This window comes from Colias croceus, chromosome 16 (assembly GCF_905220415.1).
Source record: "Colias croceus chromosome 16, ilColCroc2.1".
Taxonomy (NCBI): domain Eukaryota; kingdom Metazoa; phylum Arthropoda; class Insecta; order Lepidoptera; family Pieridae; genus Colias; species Colias croceus.
This window is the reverse complement of record NC_059552.1, coordinates 2,697,898-2,710,484: the sequence shown is the minus strand read 5'-3', so window position 1 is coordinate 2,710,484 and position 12,587 is coordinate 2,697,898. Positions and strand designations below refer to the sequence as shown.

General features: G+C 34.8%; 1 protein-coding gene across 1 annotated transcript in view; it reads left to right on the top strand.

The window, feature by feature from the left end:
* Positions 1-12,587, top strand: part of LOC123698331 (furin-like protease 2) — a 214,562-nt gene that overhangs the window by 144,676 nt on the left and 57,299 nt on the right. The gene's annotated exons all lie outside the window — the stretch shown is intronic.

The following is a 12,587-nucleotide window of genomic DNA, read 5'->3' as shown; positions in this document are numbered from 1 at the left end:
GATTTAGAAGCTTTAAACGTAAATATTGTCTCCATACGACGAACAACTAAAGAGCACGATGCCAGACAAGTTGGTCCGCAGATAATAACAATAGTACGTTCCTAGTTGTTTAAGCACAGCCCTCGTTACCAACTTCGGGTAACCTGTTATCAAAACTGGAAACCATCGTTATGCCAGTTCTGAAAAACTTTGCCGCTCCCGTCTGTTGTCTGTGGACTACGGTTGATAATTGAAACTGTTGAATGTGAGCGCTTTGACACGGAGTGTTTTGTTCTAATGTTAGTTTTGTTGAGGTTAAAGGTAGATTGATGATTTTTTGGTTAATTGGTACCTATTACCTTGTTAAGAGTAGAATATTTATGAACAATGAATATCTACGTAGTATCTGGGTACTTATTTCATTGTCTATCGTGTTTTCAGTGAGTGCAATTTAATTCCTGTGTACTCAACTTCCTCTGATGCCTCATAAGCTAAATAATATGGGATAAATATATTTCGATACAACTAATCGTCTATGTGAAATACACGTGTTAAAATTTTATTACCAGCACAATCAGTTTTATGACAAATTTGATTGTTTATATTTATTTGTGAATAGCGTATCGTATTGTTTAAAGTACGTTAATTTGATTTATGTTTCGTCATCCTTAAATAGGTATGATGTATCAAATTAAACAGCTATAAAATAACATGTATAAATAAAATCGTATCTTATTTAAAAAGTGTATCACTATTTTACGTTTCGAGTGCGTAATTCGATCCTCCATCAATATTTGCGAACAGAATTCGAACAATTTCACAGTTGGACGCGGCTCAGCAAAATGCGTTATGGCTGCGGCGCGAACGTCTGCGCGAAATTGAATGACGAACAAAGGTATTATAATGAAGTGGGAGAGCCATAATTCGCCGCCAAACACAGAGATGTGAAATTGACGGGAGCGCTCATTCAGGGCAGTCAAGTCGACGCGACGCATTGTTGGACGCCGTTAAATTTTAGCTCAATTTGCTGCCGACGTGTGAACTGATTTACGTAGTTATTATGGCATGTGCTTTTTGTCAATTGATAGTGTGGGGAGGAACTCTTGTATAAGAGCAACGTATCAACGTTCTATTAAATGTGGTGGCTAATAGACAAAATGTGGCGCATTAGAAACAATAAATCGATTACTTTCCAAGACTCATGTTTTCTTTATTGTTTAGACTATCTTTGGTAAATTGGTCAGAGATTTAGGATTTGATATCTCGTAGAAAGTAATAAAAAAAATTGTTTCAGTCAGGTAGAGATCAGAAGGTTAATCACCTTACGCGTACAGAAAATCGATCAGTGCGAAACGATACACGATGGTAATGGTATGGTGATATACGATTATATAAGAACTGTGTTATATTTGAACTTTATTTTTTTTTATAGTGCTACCAAAACCAAGCTGCTGGTTTGCCCGATACGAGTAGTAGTAGTAAGTAAGATCACCATTGTCCATGAAATTTTGCAGAAGTAGGGTCTCTGGCTCTGCAAGATGATTACTGAATACGTTTATCACATAAATATCATAAGACGATCGGAGTCCACACCTTTGCAGAATAACCCGTTATTCTACACGTACAATATCCGAATTAAATCGTAATTAAAATAGCACAAATCACGCGTCTCCGGTCGCACGTAGTGTACATCGCACGTCGGTCGCATTCTTGCTGTATCAGCGTCAACCTTAGCGGCCAGCTGGCCTGTCATCTGTCCGCTATATTGAAATTCCGTGAGCGCGGATGGTGTTATCTTCTGTTTGGATTGTAGGGGATGTTTTACAGGAATATGTAATCTAGTAAATACCTATAGGTACTTTGTGTGTACATTCTAATGATATAAATGTAGCGAGGCAACATTGGTCAGTTCGATCATTGAAGAAAATAAATAAGTCAAATAAAAATACTTTTAAATTTTAATCTGCAGCCTAAAGTAGAGACTATAACTACACTTTTTACTTCACTTAATTCAATTTGCTAGCCTGCAGTTCTACTAAGAATAGCTTAGTTACGCATTAGCTTGAAACACTCAAATCCGAGGCTAGCAATTATTGTAGGTGAATAAAATACATGATATTTAAGACATTGGTTCTACTTGAGATTAATTTTTTCTTGCTTCCATGTAAACTGTTCAAAAAGTAGGAAAAATCAAAGATTTTTATGAAGTTACAAGCCCCTTAAATAAGTATAGATAGAAAATAAAAGTAGTTACAACAAAAATGGAAACGCTCGCACAAAACGATATCGGGCGTACGTAAATACCTTATTTAAACGTAGGAAAAATAAAGTATCCACTGTATTTTTCTTATAAAAGTGCTTCGAATTACACATAAAGCCCCACTCCGGTTCGAGAGGAATTGAATTATACGTACACGGATTTTATATCTATTAGAGGAACATTGAGGACCTCGGGGTTAGGATTTAGGTGTCGATAACTTTCTCATTTCCTCCAGGCGACGGGTGAGACTGGCCTTTGTTTAATTTTGTTACAATGCTTTTGTATGGGTGCGTGTGTGTATGTTGTTGTTTGTAATGTTTAGTGCGTAAATAGAGATTTTATTTTCATTCTCAGTGTTCGTTGAATTATGCTAACAGAGATTATAATGGATGGTTGGTCGATGACTGGAACAGACATAAAAATTATTTAAGTAACTCATTACTCAATAAATTATTTAAGCATTAGAAATATCATAAAACTATGTCGGTGATAATTTTAGAGTACAATATTCTACAAAGCTAACTTCAACAAATCTTTTCGTCCACACCTCTACCAATCCTTTTGTTTTCTAAACTGACGTTTAGACGACGAATGCTCATAACATCTTCATACAGTTGTGTCTCCAATGATATGGGCACACAAGATACGGTTACATCAATCAACCCACCTGGCAATGTGCTTAAAAATTTATAAGCCTGTTTTACAAACGGAGATTTCACGAGCGGTTTATTGTGTGCAAGCTGTGGTTTACTGGTGTGCAAATTGGAAGGTCAGTTTATGACTGGAGATTTTTGTGTGTTGATTTCGTGGTGGGCGCTTCTAGATTTTATAACTCTGTAACAAACTTAACAGATTGAGGAGGCATATATAATTTTTATTTGGTTATTAGTATAGAGATTATTTTTATATTTGGCATCAGGAATTTTGAATATAATTGTAATGTTTTATTTTATTTGTTCACAGGTACGTTACAGAGCAAGCTTCACAGTACGGTACGGATTCATATTGTTCAACGTTGTGCCCGCATAAACTAGATGTTTTACCCGCATTGCTCCGCTCCTGTTGGTCTTCGATGATATAATTATAGCCAATAGCCTTCCTCAATAAATAGGCTATCGAACACTGAAATAATTTTTAAAATCGGAATAGTAGAACCTGAGATTAGCGCGTTCAAAAAAAAAAAAAAAAAAACAAACTCGTCTGTTTTATAAATCAGGGAATATCACTTGTAATATTAAGTATATAGATTCGTTTTATAAAGTTGCAAATAGTTAACCTTCTAACCGCACAAAAACTACCGAATAAACGATAGATACCAACTTCAAACTTCAAGCAAAATAAATCCCCATAGCGCCACATATTTCACGCAGCGCAGAGCATAGCCCGGAACAGATTAAGAAGCTAGTTGAGAAAGAGCCCGGGGCGCTCGCGACTTCGCAGTCATAGATACGAGTCTAACAAACATGTGTCTTGCTATTGAACGTTTAATATTATAGTTTATTGTATGAAATTTATAGTTGTAGAACGACCAATTCTTAACACCGATATTTAGAATTAGATATTTTAATGATTGAGTAAACGTATCTATGCATTGATTAGATAATACTGTAGACAATACCTATAATTTGCACATACGGCATGCTGATTCATTTTCTAACGTAATTAAGAAAATTTACGAAAATTCAACAATTTTCAGGTTAAAACACAGATCACGTTATTGAGTTGGACCCAATAACGCGGGCTTTTAAAAATCGAGACATCAAATTGTTTTCGTACACAATTCCTTTTGTTCACGGCGAAACATCCAAATGTGATAAAATGGCTTCTAACAATGTTGACTTTATAACTCAATCTTCAATGATTACATTATAAAGCTAGGCTTTAATCACGGAGCTTATTCTGATCCTATCCGAACCAAATTACGTCTACATTTACGTAATAAAAGGCCTCGTACGTAGACAAAGAATATTTAATCCGAGCTTAAAACGTGAGACGAAAATCCTTAATAATCTAGTGGAAGATGGAATCGAGTGCTGTGAAATTATCGCGCGAACTCGTGTTATTATTTAAGGTTTAAATGCCATCTTGGAGGGATTAGGAGAGATAAATTGGATCGCGGGAAGATACGGTTGGTCTAGTTGAAAAATTATAATTCGATTTGATAAAAATGTTTTAACGTGGTGCTACGCAATGTGGTGCTACGCAATGTGGTACTACGCAATGTGGTGCTACGCAATGTGGTACTACGCAATGTAGTGCTACGTTTGCTACGGAGTAAATTCATTTATTTACGAATATTTAAATTCGTCGAAATTAAATTTGAAAAAATAATTGTTTCTTGGTACTTTATTGCAAAGGAACTTTCTAATTACATTTGAGCTTGAAATGTGTATTTATCTAGGCTTGCCTATTATTAATTTTAAATGGGTTTGGGTCTTGGACATATTGATCTATCCACCGATCCGAAATTGACTTCGGTATCCCTTAAATTAAAAATGACGATGTATAGCTCCCGTCATGCTTGTTTACTCACGCACCTTCCATTTTTTTGCCAATCACATACGTACATTTTTCAGGCAACTCTTAAAAACTGAGCATAAGCGTTCCACAATACAGACGTAGCAACGAAAAGTTATCACACAGTTATAATAGTTATAGCGTAGTTATAGTTATATTGTTATAAGTGAACATTGTTTATGGCGGGCCAGCGAGCCGCGCGTTGAATTTTAACAACGCTTAAACCGCGCTCCCCGCCCGGCCCGCCCGTCTAATCCTGCCGCCTCGACACTTTGTGCAAAGTTTTCCATTATTGGAGGTCGGTGCGGTATCAAGAGCGAGGCTATAAATTTAAATTTAGCATATGTCTTGTGCTATCAAAGAGGTGGCCGTGATATAAATATGGTTTATCATCTCGTTTCATTCATGTATTCGGTAGCAAATGTTGTTCATAAATTCGATCCAATCAATCGAATGTTCGCACATATAACGTTTCACACGTGATGTTGTTGCTGTCTTAAGGTACGAATCAAAATGTTTATATGCATTTCAAATCATAAGTTTAAAAGTTTATCAAAGTTCATTAATGATGGCAACCAAAGTAGTGTCATAAAATAAACTCTTGATGCAAAGTATATCTCTCTCTGTTTTGCTTAGTTTTGGATAGTATCGCTTCCTTACTGGTACACATCCCTTGCACAGAGTGCAGTTCACAAACTAGAACAAATGGGAGACGCTCGGATATCGTTACTGCGACTGTTATTGTAACGGATGTAACTTTGGATAAATGTCAACCGTACTTGAATTTACTGCGGCACCCAGCTAGCTTTTATTAGCTCGTTTTGCATACATTACGTTATACCGATACAAGGCGACGTGGATGGCTTCACTTATTACAGACAATGTACTTCGAATTGCTACGCTTGCAATTATATTGCCCCTATAAAGTCGCTACGTGTTACTGCGGTTCACTATACAACATTTTCAATGGTATAAATATGATTACGGGGCATGAATATAAATTCGTTTCATACAAATATATATTGTATATATTTTATTCGATTACTGGTATACATACACGTGTGCGAATATTTTGTTCTGTAAATTTGTTTCATGTCAAACGTTATTGGTTTAAAGTTGTGGTCATCGGAGAGCTGCGTGTTGGAGGGAATAAATATACGGTCGGATTTGATATTGTAAGTTTATTTCAAATCTAATATTTAAATTTGATAAAAAAATGTTTATTTAAAATTAGGGACGTTTTTGAATTAAAGCCGTCGTTTTATTACGTTACAGAGTTTGTATTAATAATTATTTTCTGTAGAACAGTCATGTCCATTTATGAAAAATCGAATCGAATTATGAAAAATATTGAGCGATGTTTCTCAGTAAAATCTTTCTTAATGAAAACTTACAAAGAAATATGATCTTTAAACCATTTTCTTCACAACAATATTGGTTAATCTCTCGATCTAAAGCCATTAAACCTACACTACGAATATCATAGCTCAGTTATGATGAAATACGTCTGAAAAAGCGATAAGTTGCGCGAAACCCGCTTTAAAGTCAGCTGAGATTGCATAACAGCCTCACAAACTTCCCTCCTACTAATTAAAACTTGAGACGTCAAAAAAGAGAAAATCATTCGATGTAAAAACAGTTGCTCGGAAGCGATAAAAGTTGAATAATTTTTACGTTCGATTAGAAATTAAATTACCTTTAAAAGGCTTTCAAGGAGTTTGCAAGTCGGTCGGTGCGCGGTAGAAGTTCGCCTGTAATCGCCTGCAGTTCATTAGGTCACTTGCTTTGAGTTTTAATCAAAAACTTGGCAATATGCTGGCAGGAAGTGCGGCCACGTAGTGGTGGGTTTTGAAGAATTTTTCTAGTGTATATAGGAAATGTTATGTTATGTGACCGCCTCCTTGGTATAGTGGTTGACGCGTGAGCGTAGAACCGAGGGGTCCTGGGTTCGATTCCCGGTGGAGACGAAGAAAAAAAAATGTCTCGGTCTGGTAGGACACAGAAGGATGATCACCTACTTGTCCCTAAAGAAAAATCGATCAGTGAAACAGATGTATGCATAATGCATCTGCTCCTTACCCCTTACTACGGGGACATGAGACTTCACTTTTTATATAGGAAATGTAGGAAATATAGTGTCGGGTAAAGATTTGTTCTTAGTAGTGTCGGTCTTGTTTTAAAATTGAAAGGCTGTTTAATTTTTATGTGTGCAGTTTTATTTAAGCGAATCTAATATTCTAATATATATTATAAAGGCGAAAGTTTGTATGGATGTATGGATGTTTGTTACTCTTTCACGTAAAAACTACTGAACCGATTACAATGAAATTTAGCACACATATAGAGGGTAACTTGGATTAACACATAGGATAGTTTTTATCCCGGAAATCCCACGGGAACGGGAACTATGCGGGTTTTCCTTTGCAAACGCTGGCGAAGCCGCGGGCGGAAATCTAGTATTTTATATTCTGTTATGGGGGCGGCTGTGATGTTTACAATTTATCATGTGGGACATAATAGGAAGATTTATCATAGGAAAATTAAAATATTGTAGAGAATGTATTCGTTAAATATTAGCTACATAAAAAATGATGAAAAGAGGTAATCCACGTAAACAACATAGCAAACTGTCACACAATACCGATGTGCTTTAGCTCGATTATGTACTACATATTGTGTCAATATTGCCTCTTTATTTTACGCTCGTATAAAACAAAGGTATACATTTCAAAGGGTAGCTCATGAGAGTTACTGGGAACGGTCAACGATAATGTAAAATACTATTTGTGGAATATTTTAAACGAACAATTTTGTTTTATTTAAACTAAAGATAGAGAGAAAATAAAGTAAAATTAAAAGACAAATATTTCTTACAAATACGTTACATAAAAATTTGTTTGTTAATTAAAGCTAATGTTAACATATTTGTGAACTTTGAGGATGGACGGATGGATCTTCCTATTTTTCAACACAAAAATTTGATCACATTTGGATGAAATTTGGTACTTACCCAAGTTCTTACACAGCATTAATGCTAATTTATATCCAGTTACCTACTGTACAAGATTAAATACAGAAGCCAAATAAAAAGTTACAAAACAAAATTAAATTGTTTAATTTGCAAACAAGCAAATAAAACTCAAACCAAAAGAGTTTATGTTAAAAATGGTCATGAGATTGCAGTAAGAGGTTACGGGCGGTCACGACCCGGCTACGATTTTTTTTTATCGTACCCATTTAATATTACCATAAAACTTTATTGAGAAAACGTAGCTTACTTTTTATTTTTATTTCCGGCTTTACTGGGGCACTCTAAACACGCAGAATAACATTATTTGCTCATCTTTTAAATGCCTGATGAGCATTTAGACTGGAAACTTTTGAAATATAGGTAAAGGTTATGATGATGACGTTTTTCTTTTGAATTTGCTTCTTTGAAGGGTTTTTTGTCATTTTTTATTTGGAGATATCTTGAATTAATTTATTTCCAAGTTATATTTATTTGTAAAAAATGTGACTGATAATAATTGACAATATAAAACCAAGATAACACCACAATTAGATACTTTGATTTTGAGGAAGCCATGTAAACAATTAGTATGAATCATCGAGACAAACTCATATAAACATATAAAAATATATTTTATGGTTTCAGTATTATGTACAAGCACTATAACTGTATCATCGTCAGCGAAACTAATTTATAAGACCACGTCGAATTATCGCGTACCTACTATATTATAGATTTAATAACGTCATCTTATAAGTTTTGTTTCAGTTTTGCAATCCTCAATTCATCACGGTTAGTCAGTTTATGTGGAGGAATTTAAATCGAATAAATACGGTAGGTATGCCTTATGACGTCAATTCTGGGATTGACGTAGAGACGACGAGTTTTTTATGCAGTGAAGATTTAAAATAATGTGAAAGTAATAATTTTCATGGATACTATCTAGGTTTTATCTCTTAATAGACCATATTGTTTTATCAAGTGTTAGAGAAAAAAATGTTATATTTGGTACTTTTATGTACATAAGCTGTATCAACTATATTTTCTTATACATATTTAATTCCTTTGTAAAAGTGTATTTATATTGTCTACATATTTTACTAATGTATAATATGAATAAGACCGCCTCCTTGGTACAGTGGTTGACGCGTGAGCGTAGAACCGAGGGGTCCTGGGTTCGATTCCCGGTGGAGACGAAGAAAAAAAAATGTCTCGGTCTGGTACGACACAGATGGCTGATCACCTACTTGTTCCTAAAGAAAATCGATCAGTGAAACAGATGTATGCATAATATATACATCTGCCCCTTACCCCACTAGGGGACACGGGACTTCACTACTACTAATATGAATAAAATAGAAGTAGTCGAAGTCTGAAAATTGTTCGACTCAGAAATATTGATAGTACGGAACTATTAAACCCTTCGCGCTATCGGGCAATAAATTGTCTACTTAATATTCTCGACTTATACGAGTATTCTACATTTACATATTATATTATATCTATACTAGTTTTTAAAGGAAATTGCCATAGGAATTAGATGTTTTATTCCGCGATAAAAAGTAGCCTATGTCACTTTTTTTACATAAATTCTCTACATATAAATAAAATGGTCAAAGATAAGACTGACTGACTGTTCTATTAAAGCACAGTCAAAACTACTGCACCGATCGGTCTGAAACTTACCCTGCAGATAGTTACTATGATGTAAACATCAAGAAAAAAAAATTGATAAATTCTACTCCCAATGGGACAAAAAGGGCGATGAAAGTTTGTAACACGACAAATTCATTTTGACCTCCCGAGTCCCGGGTGAAGCAACAGGCAACAGCTAGTTTAACTATAATATTATAGTAAAGATTCGTATCAATATCAAGTATTAAGATCAAGCAAATTAAACGCAAGATGCATGTGATCGTTCATGTTAATGCACCTTTGATCAGCGTCGTCAAACACAGGTCAGGAGTTTGGTTTGAAAACATTGTCTTAGTCTAATGGATGCAGAGAGGACGCTTTAGATGTTATGTGGAGGTTTACCTACCTACTAATAATTTTAATTAGGTAATCCTAATTAAAATTATTATATAGTTTTAATTTTGTAAATGTGAAAGTAACTCTGTCTGTCTATCCGTCTCTTCTTCACCCATTGAATCGATTTGGATGATATGTGGAACAAAGATAGTTTGAGACCTGAGAGAGGATAGGTTTTATTCCGGAAATCTCACAGACAAGGATACAAACAACGGATGCGAGTTTTTCTATAACTACGGGGGCGAAGCAGCAGGAGGAAAGCTAGTTTGTTAGAAATAAATTCGAGATTGTAACCGTTTAGAGCAAAGTTGTGAATAAAATACGTCAATAATACTAACGAAATAATATTATTTTTTGTTGCAATATTACTTTATTGACCGGTCAAATGTAAATAAAATTTAAAATAACAATTTATTTAAACAGATAAATAAATAAATAACTAAATACTAATTGAATTTGAACTATCGATGCCAAATAAAATTTGCCACTTTAACGTTAACATCAAACAAACTATTACCTACTAGGAAAGAATAATATTAACGACAATATTACAATATATACCACAATGAGCTTTATAATTTTAGATACTATTTCTTTAAAAGCTAGATAACTATTATTTTTATCATAAATTTCCTCATCTTTCATAAAACACAACAATGATCGACGAACTAGCGACAAAGAAAGTCTCAGCTACGCCTATGCAAAGGACACATTTTGCGAACATTTAAAGTTGTTTTTAGCTTATTACGGTCTACGGTGTGCGGAGGGAACTCGGTGTACAATGGAGAGCCGTGCCAGGGCATAATAAGCCTTCTTAGCGATTCCTTTTGTTTTTAACGACCGCTCCCGTAAATGGTGGACATTTTAGTTTATGTTTTTGTGTACTTTTCAGAATATTGTAGTAAAATGAAGCTACACAATTTTTGTATAAAATGAAGGCGTAGAGACGCGGTTTACCTTTAATATTGAATTAAAATGAAAACAGCTAGAATGTTCAGTTTAGTATAAAAATATAGAAAAGGGATATTTATTATTTAAACACAAAAACTGTGATTTTATGTCGGGGTTAGAACCCTCGACCACGTGCTATTATAACTCGATAATATTTTATGTCTTTATTACTCTATTTTATCGAAGTGAAGGTCTCTGAGGAATCAAAGGACAATAACTTAATAAAATAGTTTGCGTTTGATAAATGGTGATATAATGTCCGCTATAAAAATACAACGGACGTAGGATCCCACAGAGAGTGTTAACAACTAGGTAGTGTCGGTTTGTTTTTGTTTTGTTTCCGTACAAGTTTGTTTCTCGGAAACTCTTCTAACTCTCATTGGAAATAAATTATTTTTCTCTCACTGCGCTTGGGGCTATGAAACGGGCGGAACTATCGTATTCGAAAAAAAATGTAGAATGTCTACAAATTACAATTAACTATTATTTGTTACGTAATGGTGTGATTAGATGCTTTAGATGCTGCCGTTCTTCTTGTCTGTAGGAAATTTAAATAAAACCAAGAAATATAATAATTTATAATATTATTTATCATTTCAAGGATCAAGCTGTCTGAAGTCTTGAGAAATAAGAAACATGGATGGTTACATTATTACTTACATTTCGAGTAGTAAGCTTGACTTTATACACATAATGAAATTATGGCTAGTTTAATAATACTTTTTTAAGTAAGTTTGTTAAATATTCTCAAAAATAAAGTACTAAGGTAATACAATCATAAGCTAAACTTTACAACTGATCAAATTCCAAAAACAATAAAGTCCCGCGATAAAATTCGCAATTTGCGCGGCCCGCCGCTGTCGATCGTGCCAACGCTCTGTCGTCAATACAAAGTTCTGGGCCAATGAACACATAGTAATGGAGGTTCCTTTAAAACGTATTTTCCTATTGTTATTTTATGATCGCTGCTATTCCGAGCACTTACCTGAACGCGGCTCGCTACGTGGTTGACATCGCAATATTGAATCGTATTCTGCGATGTTTTTCTTTGCGAATATGTATGGGAATTTTTCAGGGAGACGTGTTTTTATAATAGCGTTTGAGTGTGTATTAGAATTTGTAGAAGAAGCGTATTATTATTTTGAATAGATATTTAGACTGATTTTTTGGATTTAGTAGTGATTACACACGTTGGTCATAAGCTCACGCTTATACCAGTGTATCAAGGGACCAGTCTAATTAAAATTTGAAAAGATTAGCATAGCAGTGATTGATAAATTTATATCTACATTATTAACTCCTTCCTACTACTCCTTTATATCTAAAGTTCTTATAATTATATATCAACTCTTGTGAGATATGTAGACTATAGCCACGCGTCACATTTTAAGTCTTTTTAATCGTATCTTGTTTAGGTTTTCCTAAAACTTCTGTAATTAAAATCCACTTCAACTCCAGTTCCACAAACGTATCAAGCCGCATTCATCAGACCGCAATCACTCAAGTCAGCACTCAATATTAATAAGTGCAAACACACAAACACCGCCTCGTAGCTGTTTATTCCAAGCAACGATCAAACACGGCAAGATGCACTCGTATAATTAATTAAGCCGTAGACGCTAAACCAAAACTGGTGTAATTAATCCTATTATTGGCACTCGTGACGTCAGCGGCTGTTTGCTGAGGTCTTGTTTGTCTTCGGGTATAGTTTGGTGACGGCCAGCTTGATTGATACCTGGGTGAGGTATGGTTGGTTTCGGACAGGGGTCTAGTGGAAGTGGTTATCGATTGGTCCCGTGAACTGTTTTATTCATGATGCGCTACTTCGCGCTTGTAGTT